Raw genomic sequence first — 16,896 nt, 5'->3', positions numbered from 1 at the left:
GGAGGATTAATTTTTCATGCTGAGTTGAGCTAGTGCAGCATTCAAATTAAGAGCCTGTTATTCCTAGAGTGGGCACTGTTATGTGTATGAAGTACTGGACTGCATTTCAGTCGTGTGTTGTAGTTCCTGGCATGTAATCGCTACATTGAGATGGCTGGCGTGAGTTACTGTAGCGGCCAGTATAATAAATCAGAGAATGGTCGTAATTTCGTCCCCCTTCATTTTATGAAGTTTATTATTATTTTCAAATGGGAAAACGCAAGCAGTGGGATAAGTAGGCTATGAAAAAGGATATTAAGGCAGTGAGGCACAAGATAATGGGTTACAAACGAGCAAGCAAAGCATTTAACACCCCAAGAGCAACGCTGAAAGACTATGTTAAAACGAATACTAAGAAAACATTTTTCATAAATGGCCTTATCGGGAAAGTGTTTGATAAGGTTAGAAAGGAAAAATATATTCAAATTAATAGTACTTTTCATAAATTTGACAGGGGACGAAATTACGAAGACATTTTTGGTAGTTTAGTTTTCGCAGTGTTTATGTCAACTAGACTACCTTACGTTATAACAGACCGGGCGATTTGGCCGTGTGGTTAGAGGCGCGTGGCTGTGAGCTTGATTTCGGGAGATATTGGATTCGAATCCCACTGTCGGCAGCCCTGAAGATGGATCTCCGTGGTTTTCACTTTTCACACGAGGCAAATGCTGTGGCTGTACCTTAATTAAGGCCACGGCCGCTTCCTTCCAACTTCTAGGACTTCCTTACCCCACCGTCGCCATAAGATCTATCTGTGTCGGTGCGACGTTAAGCCTGTAGCAAAAAAAAAAAAAAAAAAAAAAGACGCTATAACAGTTTCATTGTGACTTACCCGTAAGTAGAGAATATTTTAGCTTTGTCCGTAATATTCCTGAATTTTCTCAAGTACAAATCTGTTAAGAGGACGAAATATACTAGCAAGCCTGTGGTAATGTGACGGGGAGGGCCTACAGAAAATAAACGGTGGTTGGTACGCGTGGATGTTGACGCGGTGGAAGAAGTACCTTTGTATGTAGGATTGTTCTGTCATTTGGTATGTAAAACTAAAAAAAAAAAAAATGGTATATCGTCGCTGGGGCTAGAAACGTTCTGTCATCTAAGTTTCAGTATTGCATGAGTTACCTCGTTTATCAACGAGTTTTCGTTCTGTCGGGTCAGTATTTCTCCCTTCAACATTGTCACATAATGGAATTTCGAGTATCTGTTTGACTATGTGCACCCCACAGGGGACGTACGATGCTCAGGAAATGGCCGGGAGTGGATGTGTTAAAACGCAGTGGGTGGAGTTCTGGTCGTTGGATTTCTAAGGAAATCGTTCTCGCTATTAGTTACGAGACTGCTTTCCTTTGGTGCAGATTTCTGTTTGTTTTACGTACGATTGTAACAGTGACAGTCTTAAACGTGACTTTTCCCACTATCGGCAGCCCTGAAAATGGTTTTCCGTGGTTTCCCATTTTCACACCAGGGAAATGCTGGGGCTGTACCTTAATGAAGGCCACGGCCGCTTCCTTCCCACTCCTAGCCCTTCCCTGTCCCATCGTCGCCATAAGACCTATCTGTGTCGGTGCGACGTAAAGCAACTAGCAAAAAAAAAAAAAAAAAAAAACAAAACCGTGACTTTTATTATGGCGGCAAACGGTGTTACTTTCCTGTAGGATAATGATTTTTCAATTCTTCCATTAGGAAAAATAATTCTTGAAATCAAGGCTTTGAGAAGGCCACTTTCGCAATCGAATATTTCTCTGGACCGATTTTTGTAAAAGTAAATCAATTCCTCGCCTACTGCCACTTCTTCATGAAGGCAGTCATTTTGCATCTGTCTCGTGGCACAGGCCAGAACAGTCTCGGTGAGAAAATGGAAGCTCCTCTGGTATGGGTGGTGCTGAGTAATGACATTCGGAGTACGACCGGTACGTCTGATTGTTATGAATGTTGTTGCTCATAGGGTCGGTCGTGCTGCAATAGCACTTTCTGATCCAGTGAGGAAAGCAATGGAAAACTGCCTCACTCTTCGTCTTGCCTAGTTCGCTTCATTTTGGTACTGCCATAGGTTTTTGGCGGTTTGCTATAACCACATAACCTTTGGTGCTGCTATTCGAGGATCCACCCAGCCTCTGACATGATGACCTGACGGACAGACAGACAATTGGGTTCCGAAAATATTCAAGTCTCAGTTGAAAAAAATGAAATGACGTATGGCTTTTAGTGCTGGGAGTGTCCGAGGAAAAGTTCGGCTCGCCAGATGCAGGTCTTTTTGATTTGACTCTCGTAGGCGACCTGCACGTCGCGATGAGGATGAAATGATGCTGAAGACGAGACATACACCCAGCCCCAGTGCCAGCTAAATTAACCAAGTATGGTTAAAATTCCCGACCCTCCCGGGAATCGAACCCGGGACTCCTGTGACTAAAGGCCAGTATGCTAACCATTTAGCCATGGAGCAAGTCTCAGTTTTATTTTCACTACAAACATTCTACAACAGCACCATCGACTTCCACAGTTTTGTCCTAGGTGAGTGTTTATTTCGCCGACGCCCGCGGTTTCGGGTTAGCATGCCTGCCTCTTACCGGGAGGCCCCGGCTTTGGTTCCCGGCCAGGTCAGGTATTTTTACCTGCATCTGAGGGCTGGTTCGAGGTCCACTCAGCCTATGTGATTACCATTGAGGAGCTATCTGACGGTGAGATGGCGGCCCCGGTCTAGAAAACCAGGAATAACGGCCGAGAGGATTCATCATAATCTGCAGGCCTTCAGGCTGAGCAGTGATCGCTTGGTAAGCCATGGCCCTTCAGGGCTATTGCGCCAAGGGGTTTGGTTAGGTTTTGTTTGAATATTTATTTCAAACCCTTATGATCTGAGGTTATATTGATTTTATCTCGGAACGAGATGGTGTCGATGGGATCAAAAGGCTATATTAATTTGAAAGTTTTTGGAAATGAATATGTGAACCCCATCACCAAACTCTGAGCCGCTACTGGATCACACCCACAGCAGTGTATATAAATATAGTAATGGCAGAAGAATTGTAAGACAAGTTGAAACTGAGCTAGGAAAAGATCAGTTTTACTTCAGAAGAAATGTATGAACACATGAAGCAATCCTGACTTTACATCTGATCTTGAGACGACCGAATTAAGGAGGACAAATTAGCGTTCATGGCGTTCGTAGATCTAGAAAAGCATTCGATAATGTTGACTGAACCAAGCTATTTGAGATTTTGAAGGCGATCAGGATCAAGATGCCCAAAAAGAAGTATTATCCACAATCTGTTCAAAAGTCAGACTGCAGTGATAAGAATCGGGGGCTTTGAAAGAAAGAAGTACCTGTTCAGAAAAGAGTTAGGCAAAGCTGCAATTCATCCCTCCTCCTTTTCAATGTTTATATAGAATGGACGGTAAAGGAAATCAAAGAGGAATTTGGAAATGAAATACCAATTAAAGGAGAGGAAATCAAAACTATGAGATTTGCCGATGATATTGTTATTTTATATATATCTGCGGAAGATGTGGAGAAATTGCTGAGTGGTATGGTAAGTCTTGGGGAAGGAGTAAACGATGAAAATAAGTCCGAAGCAAAAGTAATGGAGTGCAGTCGAACGACGTCAGGTGATGCAGGTAATATTAGATTAGGAAATGAAGTCTTAAAGGAAGCAGATGAATATTGTTACTTGAATAGTAAGATAACTAAAGATGGCGGAAGTAAGGAGGACATAAACAGCAGACCACCACAAGCAAGGAAGGACTTTCTTAAGAAAATAAATTTGCTCACTTGGAACATCGATATAGGAATCGGAAATATGTTTTTGAAGACTTTCGTCTGGGACGTTGGATTGCATGAAACATGGATGATAACTAGCTAGAAAGAGATTAGAAACTTTTGAAATGTGGTGTTACAGAATAATGTTGAAGTTGAGATAGGTAGACCATATCACGAAAGAAGAGATACTGAATAGAATTGATGAGATGAGAACGACTTGGAGAAATTTGACGTGAAGGAATGGTAGAACACATTTTAAGACACCCAGGAGTTGTTTAGTTGGTTTTTGAGGATAGTGTAGGCGGGAAGAACGGTAGGGGTAGATGAAGGTATGAAAATGACAAGCAGATTAGAGCAGATGTAGGATGCGGTATTTATGTAGAAATGAAATGTTTAGCATGGACAGGATGGCATGGAGAGCTGTATCAAACCAGTCTATGGACTGATGACTCAAACAACAACGACACAACTCAAGATCTGCAATATATCTTCTCTAACGCAGACGCTACATGAATATACTTTTCAGTATCAGCGGTCAGAAATGCATCAGTAAATTTAAATATAAATTATTGTTTTGTACATGGTTACGTCGCATTATCCGCCTTCTGCTCCATGTTGCTGGCGCGGATAGCTCGCTCGCTTCGATCACGAATTTCAGTGATGTGTGTGATAATGTATGGAGTGCGCAAGTTAATAGGACAGTTACATTGACCACTAAAACATGATGACGTTACAAATTGGTCTATAAACATCAACAGCTTGGCTATGTTACACGTTATCACGGGGAACTGCAATGTTCTTCCTCGTATATTATCTCTCGCATTCACTGACTGATCAACATAAATATCCAGGTTGGCTGCCTTTACATCTTACATCAATATTATACCGTTTTATTTCACTAAACAAGGTTAGGAAATTAATGGAAAATAAACCCTAAGAAAATACGTTTCAAGTCCAATACAAAACTTTAGAAAATGCCTTTTAAAATTTGAAAGTTATCTACAGCGAAGTATTAGTCGTTCACCTTACCTATTCATCGGGCTGAGTGGCTCAGACGGTTGAGGCGCAGGTCTTCTGACCCCAAATTGGCAGGTTCGATCCTGGCTCCGCTCTAAACAAATGACCTTAAATTTTCTAAAGTAGCACTTTGAAGATCTCCATCTATACATGGTCGCAATTTAATGCAAAGGAAATAACACAGCCCTTACTACAACTTAACCGTTCTACGACCGTTGAATCCATTACTCTACACATGCAAACATGTAACATCGCTATCCGGCGATGGTTAGCAATTTCAAATGAACTTTCGTCATACATTACTGACGTTATAACACAAAATAAAGAAAAAAACGGTGACTAAAATGCGTCACAAACATTCCTGAAGGATGACGTGATGAAATAAATGCTGGTTATGAAAGACTTATTCCACAGTACCTGGAGGATGTACGTCAGATGCCATTGCAGCGTGCCGCTAGCATCCTCTATGATTTTATTTCACCATTAAAACAGTTTTAGGCACATAGATATAATATTTTTATTCCATATGACTCTTTGTTTATATACTTCAGTCTGAAAATAATTACATAAAATATTAAAAGCCCTTCGCTTGCAATTTTCTTCGTAATAAATCGCACTCTCTTATACAAATTATAGCCCGCACACGTGACTATCAAATGCAAGACACCCTCGTATCATAATTCGTTTGAGGGATATCGGCGTTGAGTACGACCGTCTATTTCTTGTCCATGAATTCGAACTGGATTTCCCATTAGGAATATCGTCGATAATAAATAAGACAATCTGACTTACGATTTTCTGCGTTCTGCGAGAAGCCTTTGGTTACTGCCAAAAAATGTATTTGAGATGATTAACAAATCTCGTATTTTACTATCTCAGAAATATGTTTGTGTTCTCTGCTCTCGTTGCCAAAACGACGTTTAGCCGGCTGCCTACTCGGCCAAAATATAAGTTCCATTTTGTGGACTTAGCCTCAGAAATGGTATTTCTTTATTCTTTCACAGAGGAACGTGGAGCTATCTCCAACTCTCAAACGTAAATGACAAATGCAAACAGACGCCGACCCGTTTTAATGTCTCACAACGGTGTCCTAGAGCGGGCTCATCCAGACTCATCTAGAAATGAATATAACTGATACCTGTTCGTAACACAACAAATAATTACCTTGTCCTTGGCTCTCCTTGAGTTTGAATTTCGAGAATTTTCCTGGCAGGATTTGTCTTCAAAAATAAATTATTATCCGGGCATTAGATTTTGACGATGTAATAGAAGTTTAACGATTTGGCACGTCTTATTGGAATATCCATTGTCTTCGCATATAGAGGACTAGAATTTTCTTTATTAATTGCAGATAAATTGTACTTGTAGTTTTTCAAACTTTCTCTCGTCGGTGTCCTTTCAAATTCTCATGCAGACTTAAGTACGACTGGTATCATACCCCGCCAAATTCCTGAGTAGCCTTCCACCAATTACACGTGGCATTGACGTCACTCGCTTCTCGTGGGGCAATTCAACACGTGTCACCCATGACTAAGAATAAATGTGAGTGGAGCTCCTCATGATACCCTTACTGGTCGATTCAAATCACATGAAATTTATAGGTTTAGAACCCTTGTTACATATGGTTCAAAGGTTATTGGTTCAATACGTACATACATACAATAACATTTTTTTTATATTAAGATGTATCACTAATTGAAACAAAGAAGAGTGTGAGGTAAGTCACTTTCGAAAGCACATTTTATCCTATGTTGGCTTTAGTGTCACAACCATGCCGACCAATGTATTGATTCAAGCATAGCGGTGCTCTGTACAAGTCCCTGTACCATTCTGAGTTGATATAAATAACGCGCTGTGTATAAAACGCGATGTAGTTCGGTGTCTTATCCTGCTGATCACTGGCAACGATATTGAAAATTGGGTGGGAAACACTGAAAGCTACAAAACCGACCATTTCCGTAAATTAAAGGGAAGACTACAGAAAACAAACTATGATAAATATTTGCTTGTAAATCAGGGAATTGGTAATTGGAGCAGAGCAGTCTTAGGTCTCTTTATCAGAAATGTTAGATGCTTCAAAAATAGACTTCAATATGCTGATGAAAAATGAAAATGGAAGTCCTCAACCTGTCTCTAGTCATTCGACCGGATCAGGAATGGAATGAATGAAGTACCCATCTAGCGACGAGGATAGGAATTGTGCCGGCTGCCAAAGCCTGTCGCATTCCTCTGGGCAATGATTAATGACTAAAAGATGAAATGAAATGAAATGAAATTATATTGGATAGTGTTGCTTAAAACTGGAGTACCCGGAGTAAAACCCGTTCCTCTTCCGCTTTGTTCAGCATAAATCTCACATGGAATTACAAAGATTTGAACCACGGAAGTCACCTGAGCCACGGAGGCTCTTTCAATATGTTGATAATATTATTATGTATAAATTCATATGTGACGGCGATGTAAATATAATTTTAAACTAACACCGTGCGGTTCAATCGTAAATCGTAACTTAATAATATTGGAATTATTTTTAGTTACACGTGATGTTCTGTGCGATTACGTTATAATTATAATACTCCACAATTTGTAATGAAACATTTCGAATTATATTCTGAACATCTTGTGTGAATTTCTGAGTAACTGCGTTGCAGATAATATGTTACGCTACTAGCAATGGCATGTACTTGATTAGCCTATACTGCATTTGTATGTGAGTTCCTATAAGATTCATGTTAATTAACTCGTTAGTAATCTTTTATGTTTGTGTATTTATTTTCAAAATAATATTTATCCTCTTTTATTTTTCCTTTTTCTGGTGGTTTATCATCGCATACCTCAGATGTTTCTTTTTTGTTGACAGTAGGATAGGAAATAAGAGGACTGGGGCGAAAGTCTTTTATTATTTATTTTACGTCGTACCGAAACACATAGGTCTTATGGCGATGACGAGATAGGACCTGGCTAGGATTGTGAAGGAAGTGACTGTGGCCTTAATTAAGGTGCAGCCTCAGCATATGGTTGTTGTGAAGTGGGAAACCACGGAAAACAATCTTCAGGGCTGACGACAGTACGGTTGGAACGCGCTATCTCCCGAATGCAAGCTAGCAACTGGGAATGAAGTGGCCGTGGCCTAAATTAAGGGGAAAGCACGGGAAACCATCTTCAGTACTGTCAATAATAAACTCTTCATCTCGCGAATGGAAGCTAACAGCTACCCGACAGAAAACCGCCCACCATTACATGTGATTCTTCTGTTGTTGTGCAATGCTTGCTTTAGACCGGCACTCTAGCTGAATGGTCTTTGTACTGGCCTTCGGTTCAGGGGGATTAGGTTCGATTCCATACAGGACCGGGGGTCTTAACGCGAATGGTTAATTCCTTTAGCTCGGGCACTAAATATTTGTGTTTTCCTCAATACACTTCTCTTTATCTACATACAACACAACACATTACCATACGCTATAACAACACGAAATACTGAATATATACATCCACCTGCAATATGGAGTCGGGAAGGTTATTCAGCTGTAAAACTGGTCCACGTCCATATATTTTTTTCTACTTGCTCAACGTAGCACTAACACATTGAAGATTTTCGGTAACCGACAGAGGGATGGGAAAGGACTAGGAGTGGGAAGGTGGCAGCCTTGGCCTTAATTAAGGTACAGCCTCAGCATTTGCCTAGAGTGAAAATGGGAAACCACGGGAAACCATTTTTAGGGGTCCCGACAGTGGGATTCGCATCCTCTATCTCCCGAATGCAAACTCATAACTGCGCGATCCTAACCGCACAGCCAACTTGCTCGGTGTAAAATCCATATGAACCGACCCCAATAAATTGGGGAAAAGGTTAGGAAGAGGAAGAATAAATCCACAGGCAAACAACTCAATGTTGGAAACATCCTAGGGATATGAGCTACGAATTTTAGGTAAATAAAATATAAGAAATATAACAAATAAATTATTTATTACTAAAAATTACAATCCTTTTCTTAATCATCGTTATCCGGTCGATTAGATTAGCAGTTTGCCTTTTTTCTACCACTACGAGCGCTAATATGAGCCAGTACAGTGTTTCACTTAACACCACTACGGGCGCTAATGTGAGTCAATGCATATTTTCACTAAGGGACTGAGTTTTTGGTGAAGAAAGTAAAAATTATCGATTTTTCAATTTGTGCATATTATTGTACGACGGACTCCTGCGGATCATTTGGCAGTGGTATTTTTCGGGTTCCGCCATTTTTAAAGTACTATCCTGATATTTGAATGTCCGGTTGAATCCTCATCCACTAGCTTTTACTTACGAAAATATGTTTTTTTCATATATACATTTTCAGATATTTAAAATGTTCCAGCTGAACCAATTTGGTTTCAAATTCCATGAGAATTTCATGGGTTGTTAACACCTGTATTGTCTTGATATTAACAGAAGGAATTTTTTATAATGTTGACACTTTAAAAGGGGTATTTTTTAGCATAATTTGAGAAAAACATAAACACAAAATCTCATTTTCTCCTCACATTCATGGACTACATATGCAGACTTTCTCTCTGTTAAAATCCTTTCCATACATTGAAGTCCCTGTACACCAGTTTTCAATGTGATATTTGAAGTAACTCTTCAGCTGGAGCATTTTTTATGCTTATCGATTTAAAAAATTAAATTGTAAGTGTTAATTTCTCAAAGTTATGTTGCTATTTTCCTGAAAATTGATATCTGGCCTTATTTCACCATTAGGAGACCACAAACCAAATTTCATTCAATTCTGTCAATAATTACTATTTACTATTACTACTTCCCTTAAGCACCGCTACGAACGCTAATGTCAGTCAATGTAGAGTTTTACTTAAGCCCTTATAACAACATTTGGTGTGAACATTTTACATAAAATCAAAATACGCGTGAGAGTATTGAACCAAGGAACACATTACAGAAATAATGATGTAAATACGTTTGTTTGGCTAGGATTTGAATCCAAAATCCAAAAGAAAACGAGTAAAGAAACACGTGATTTTAGGCCGTTTTTCTGGAACTACAATTAGGCTGGGAGTGATTTTCGAAATTTGTTATTTTAGTTTCATAGAGCTATCCAAATTTCACAATTAAAAATTTGTTATTTTAGTTTGATAGAGCTATCCAAATCTCACAATTTAAAATTTGTTATTTTAATTTGATAGAGCTATCCAAATCTCACAATTTAAAACTTTCGGTGCAGTTGAGGGAATTGCTTAATTTTGTGCTTTTTCGTAGTATGGCGGGGGGGGGGGGGAGGGGGGACCCCTACTTGGTGTTTGATAAGAAATGTTTTCAACATTAATAATACAACGCTGCTCTGTGCCAGTCCCTGTGTGACTGCACGTTGAGGTAAAGAACACAATTTGTATAACACGCGACGTAGTCAAACGAAATTTGTTTCCCAGGTCCAAAGTGAGTTAGGAATCAGAGGAGAGGTCATTAAGTTCACCTTGCTCCCTGCCATCCACAGACCACAACTGAGTTAAAAGACTAGATGATCCACCCTGGTGTTAATGTTGCATGAAATAAACCGCCATCAATAATTCATGATGTATTTCAACATGACATCACATCTCATCGTCCCCACTCCATGGGGAATCGAATAATCGTTAATCCTCCCGCAGCATGTGACGTGGAATGTAGAGGGGATGAAGGTATCCAGTTAGTAGAATTCCTTTTTATAATTTTCTCTGTGGGTCAGTGGTATAGTGTCGATTTATGGGTATGAAGATCTCGGGTTCAAACCCGGCATGGGTAGTCGCATTTTTGAGGGGTGGAAAAAAGTCATTTGACACTACGTGAGCATTTCATTAATGTACGCAGGAAAGTTCATTCATCATTTCATTCCCTTAAGATTCATCAGTCCGTATTACCTTTCAACTTAAAAATATCACTGGTTCAAACATTGATACAACCAAATTTTAACTATTGTTACGTGTTGCTAGATACTACCAGTGAACAAAATAAGAAACCACAGAGAGCTTTAAGCTCCTGCATTAGATTTAGTTTTTCATTGAATTTTGCCTCACATATATCCCCTTTTTATGCACAACATTCTTGGATGGCAGAGAAATCGACATGTATCAACCCTAATCTATTGACTCTTGATTGAAAATACACCTGAATATCTCTCCAGTAATTTTCGTTTTCTATCTTACTTTCATAACCGTGACACGTGATCTGGGTCAATAATTGCAATACCTACATATCATCCATCTGCCTTAGTAATTCTTTCCTTGTGTCGGGCGTTAGACTATGGAATTCTTTGCCACCTGAAATTACACATTGTTCCTCATTAATTACCTTCAAAAGACAATCTAAAGATTGAATACGTATGCTACAATAGTGTCCAAAAGTTAAGCATAAGTCATGAGTAAGCAGGGCAACAGGAAATAGACCGCAAATCGCACGACAAATGCACCTACCAACCTTACGAGTTCGCTCTGTATAGGAAAGGAGTGTTCCCTGCTTTGACTAGCGGCGTAATCGCAAGGTAAACACAGCCTGTGCCTGCGTCCCATATTCCCTCAGTCGTGTTTGACGTTATAGTGTGTGGATTGTAGCCTCGTGGTGAACGTGACAACATAATGGCACAACGACGCCATCTGGACCCCGTTTTGCAGGGTAGAATACTCGGCCGCCTGGAAGCAGGCCAGACACAGACCGAAGTCGCCGTATCCTTGAATGTGCCACAAAATGTCATTTCCAGGCAATGGAGACGATTTCGAGACACAAGACGCGTTAGTCGTAAGCCAGTACCAGGTCGACCAAGGGTAACCACCCCACAGCAGGACCGATATGTGGCCTTAACCTCCCGACGAAATCGGAGTGCACCTGCAAGACAATTGTCGGCGGAGCTTGCAGCCATCTCAGCCCGGCAAACTACGTACTGGAGGCTCAGAACAGCGGGGCTGTTTGCCCGACGTCCATCACAGAGACGGGCCCGTTTACTGTGGAGCCGCCAACATCGAAACTGGACCATGAATGAATGGAGGCACGTGCTCTTCACAGATGAATCCCGTCGCACATTAAACTGGAGAGAACCGGGTAGCCGATTCAACCAGAGGAACGTCATGGAACGGGATCAGTATGGTGGTGGTGGCGTCATGTGTGGAGCGGCATCATGTTGAATGGCCGTACGGACCTGCACACCTTCATGGGTGGTCCGAGGAACACTGTTAACGCTCGGAGATACAGGGATGAGGTACTGAAACCACATGTTCGACTCTTCAGAGGTGCGGTTGGTCCAGACTTCCTCTTAATGGACGATAATGCCCGGCCGCACCGCGCTGCTCTGGTGAATGCATTTCTGGCTGGAGAAAACGTTCATGGCATGGAATGGCCAGCAAGGTCTGCGGATCTGAATCCTATAGAACATGCCTGGGATGCAAATTGCATCCCGTCAGCCTCCACCAAGGACACTCCAAGACCTTCCCATTGCCCTTTCGGAGCAATGGGATCGACTGCAACAAGAGTTCTTGGACTATCTGTTAGAGAGTATGCCACGTCGCTGCGAAGCATGTGTGGCCATACACCCTATTAACAGCATATTTTCTTGTGGAAGACATTGCCAAGTTTTGTTAGTTGTCGTCAAAGGTGTACCTTAGCTATCAGAACTTTTCTGACACTGTTTTCTTGGAAAATTTGTGTGACATATGGTGTGTGATTCAGCTTCCGTTTGTTCAGCAATCCGTCTGACATTCCTATCAGGCGGTATGGCCTCGTTTAGTGATTATGCTTAACTTTTGGACACTAGTGTATAGTATATAGTTATGTGTGAATGTGCGAGTGAATGTCTTGAGTAATTAGTTCCCAATTATATGAATATTACGCAGAGCAGTTAATATTGAATTAATTATGCTCATTTTAGTCTTAGGATGTAGATCTTTTAGTTTTAGCCTATATTATATAGCCTATATAAAGTTTGAACATACATAATGTATTCAGTATCAAACCGAAAAAAGGGGTTAAGAGAGGGTCAAGAGCCCTAACTTCGCCACAAATAAACACATCAGTAAATAAAAAAATACATCTCATAGAATTCGGCATGTAAACGTTTACCGGTGATGTATTTGGTGTTTACTCGACAAATTTTTGAAAACCCAATCACTGATCATGCAAGAGAGGACCAGTTTACTCTGCGACATGGTAGAGTGGAATGGAACGTCGAAATTGACGCTTAGGCAGCCCAGACACAATAAATAAATAAATAAATAAATAAATAAATAAATAAATAAATAAATAAATAAATAAATAAATAAATAAATAAATAAATAAATAAATGCCCTCGTATTACTAAAAACAAGAACACCTTGAAAGTCTAGAGATAGAAATTTAATATTCACAGGACATGTGCATTAGCACGTTCTGAAGAAATAATTCGCATTTGAACCAGGCTCAAGGTCTACATCGATCTCTCGGCGCACCACCACCGACTGGTAAAATGTGTCTGCGGCTCTTGTTGTCGCGAAGGTAATGGATCAGTGTGACTTGAGCAGACGTGCAGGAGGCCTCGAAAACGTGTGCGTGAACCGTCCCGTCAAATGAGTGCGTTTGAAAGAGGGCGCATTATTGGCATGAGAACATGTGATGCATCCATCCTTGAAAATGCTGCTTGTGTGGGACGTCGGCAGTGCAACGGGTGTGTACAGAATGGTTCACAGAAGGCCGTACAACACGACGAAATGGGTCTGGTCGCACCACCCAGACACCCCCCCCCTCCCGACATCTCATCCGAATGGCATTGCAGGACAGATCTGCGTCCTCGTCGGCTCTGACGCAGCAGTGTAACACAACGTACACTATCAGCAGATAGTTTTTATGGACGAATTCAGGTTCTGTTTGAAAATGATGACCGCATTTTGGTTCACCGCAGGCATGGGGAGAGGCATCGCATTGACTGCATTCGCACAAGATATACGGCACCAACTCAATGCCTTATGGTGTGGGGGGCTATTGGGTACAATAAAAAATCACAGTTGGTGCATCTCCAGGGCACTGAGAGTAATTTGACCTACGTGAATGACATCGTGCGACCCGTTGCCGTACCCTTTCGGAGCGACACCCCAGACGCCACATTTCAGCAGGACAGTGCGCAACCACATGTTGCTGAATGTACATGTGCCTTCTTGTTGTCACAGAATGCTAGATTGTTGCCCTGGCCCGCCAGATTATCGGACTTGTCGCCAATCGAAAATGTATGGGATATGGTGAAAGGACGGGTGCAGCGCTGTGACCCAACGCCAACCACCAAAGATGAACTGAGGAACCAGGTGAATGCAGCATGAATGGCTATACCCCAGTAGGCCATTCGCGTCTTATGCGCGTCGATGCCACCACGCATGGAACAAGTTATCAGTGTCCATTGAAGACCCATTGCCTACTAGGCAACAGGACACATGCTGAATCTAGGTGACTGAAATGCTAATCGTTTCTGCAGAACATACTAATGAACATATGCTGTGAATATGGACTTCCTATCCATAGTATTTCAAGGTGTTCTGTTTTTTATGAACATGAGTTTAAATAGGTGGCGAGGAGTTGAAATGCCTGCACGCGGCAGCTGAGACCATACGCTTATGTTTGTTACGATTATTATTAATTCCTTATATTCCTTGAAGTGTGTGAAGATGATGTGGAAAAATCGCTGAACTGTATGGATACGACATTGGAGAAAAAGTGCTTGATGGAAATTAAAAAATCGAAAACAAATATAACAGAATCTAGTCCATCAAAGTCTGGCGATGAAGGAAAGAGTAGATTAGAAAAGGAAGTCTTAAAGCAAGTAGATGAGTGTGTTACTTGGGCTGTAGAATAACAGAAAATTAAGGAGACATGCCTTTTCTGGTGAGACCTAGTGTTTACACTGCGCTATGTCTTCTGGTGTGGGATAAAACAAAGTTGTTACTTTCATTGACCTGTATGAGTCTCATCCTTGGATTTGACAATGTAAAAGTGACCGAGGTATGAGAGATGCTAGTAATCTCAATCCTTATGAATCCTGTTCATGTGTGAATGGTGTGAAAATATTGCTCATAGGGTCGGTTGGTGCGTGAATTTCAATGGGCTTGGTAGACTGAGATGTAATAGCAACTTATGGTGCAATGAGGAAAGCAACGGGAAACTATCTCACTCCTCATTTCCCTCTTCAGTACACCTCTTTAGTGACGCATGGGCCACCTAACGGTTGAAGGCTGAGCTGTTGAGGTCCAAACCAGTCTCCGGGGTCAGCACTCAACCTATGTACTGTACAAGGAGACAAAATGCAGACTAGACCTATATCAAGCAACGAATAATAAACTGTGCCACACAGGTCAGCAATTTTGATTCGCACTCGATTCCAACTGCGTAAAATTTGTGAAATTTAGAATGTATAGGCCTGTAACTTCTATGCTTTCCATGAGCCTTTCTTTTAACAGTACTTTGTGTATTCTAAATTCGCACCTATTCCTCCGACTTACAGGATTAAAGTTAAGGGGGTGTATGTATCCCTCACAGTTACTGAAGCAGGCGGTTACAAAAGAAAGGAGTAGTGATAAGATATTACCACATATTTATTTCGAACCCTGATATTTTGATATAATGATATACTGTATGTGTTACTAAAATATGTAGAGCGTGACATTTTGTTCCCACTGTCAAAATCTCATTTCAGGTAAAGATGGTCTTACGTAACTTAAAAATTCAAAAAATTCGCTAACTACTCCGAGCCACCCAATTATTCAGCAATTAATTATAACAATATCGCTGATTTGTTGGGAAGATGATTATCACATTCTGGATATGTTAATTGATCATTCACCGAAGATAAGTTGAAATCTTTTTGGTCCAACCCAGTTCCCTTTTGAGATTAATCCATGGAACTAAGATTTTTTTAAAATAATTGGCTTTACGTCCCGTCGACACAGATAGGTCTTATGGCGACAGTGGGATAGAAAAGAGCTAAGAGTGGGAAGGAAGCGTCCGGGGCCTTAAATGAGGTAAATCCCCAGCATTTTCCTGGTGTTAAAATGGGAAAACACGGAAAACTGTCTTCAGGGCTGCCGACCGTAGGGCGCGAACGAAATTTATTCTAATTTATATAAGAGCCATAGTGCCCTGCAAATACTATATTTTACCAGTGATGTATTTGGGCTTAATATGTCGTCGAATCACCCCTAAGCAATATTCACTTCTCATTTCTGCCACCTTTGCTTATTTCAAGGTGCCTCGATCTTTTGTGAAAAATATAAGATACATATTGTTTCTCTCCATCCAAACACCCAGGTCTTCTCCATTTCGGTCGTTGAAAGAGCTTTTCAGTTAGTGTGAGGACTATTAAATTCACCCATGAAGACAACAGGATGTTGATAGCTAGTAAGATAATATACAAATCGCTACCCAGAATTGGGGCGGACTTGAAAATATTATTGATCTGCGTAGCAGTCATTCCCATCACGATGATAAAAATTCCGTTGTTGCACCTCTCCTCTACCAGTTTAACATTTTCTGTACCATTTCTCACGTACGCACAGAACACAAATATATTGAATATTGAATTATTGTTATTTGCTAATATCACGTCATTCGTTTCATCTGATTAACTCCCCTGATGAGGTTGACGTCAGGAAGAGCATTAGGTCGTAAACATTCGCTACAAAGATTAATTTTACTTCAAATCCGGCCCCGTATGGGTTTGACATAAAAATTTGAGGAATGACATCTAAAAAAAATGTTGGTCTTGGATGCTTAGCTTTAGGAGTTTCTGTGGTTGAGAGATGATTACACTGAGATGGAATTTCGTATGTTCGGTTCTTTCTCGACAAAATGCCTCTCATTTAATTGAGTTGGGGAGTTTTCCTTATAATGACAGGCACATTTTCATACTGTCAGTCACAATCGAATTGGGGGATTTAATTATAATGGCAGCCATACTTCCCTACCGCCGGTCACAATCGAGATCGGTTGTTTTGATTACAATAACAGGCCTCCTTGCATACTATAAAATATACGTGTAAAAATTACAAACTTTATCTACAGTCGCTAAATGCAGCTCTATCTAACATATAAGGGATCGAGATATGACAAA

Source organism: Anabrus simplex, chromosome 3 (assembly GCF_040414725.1).
Source record: "Anabrus simplex isolate iqAnaSimp1 chromosome 3, ASM4041472v1, whole genome shotgun sequence".
NCBI lineage: Eukaryota > Metazoa > Arthropoda > Insecta > Orthoptera > Tettigoniidae > Anabrus > Anabrus simplex.
Note: the sequence above shows the minus strand (reverse complement) of the source record.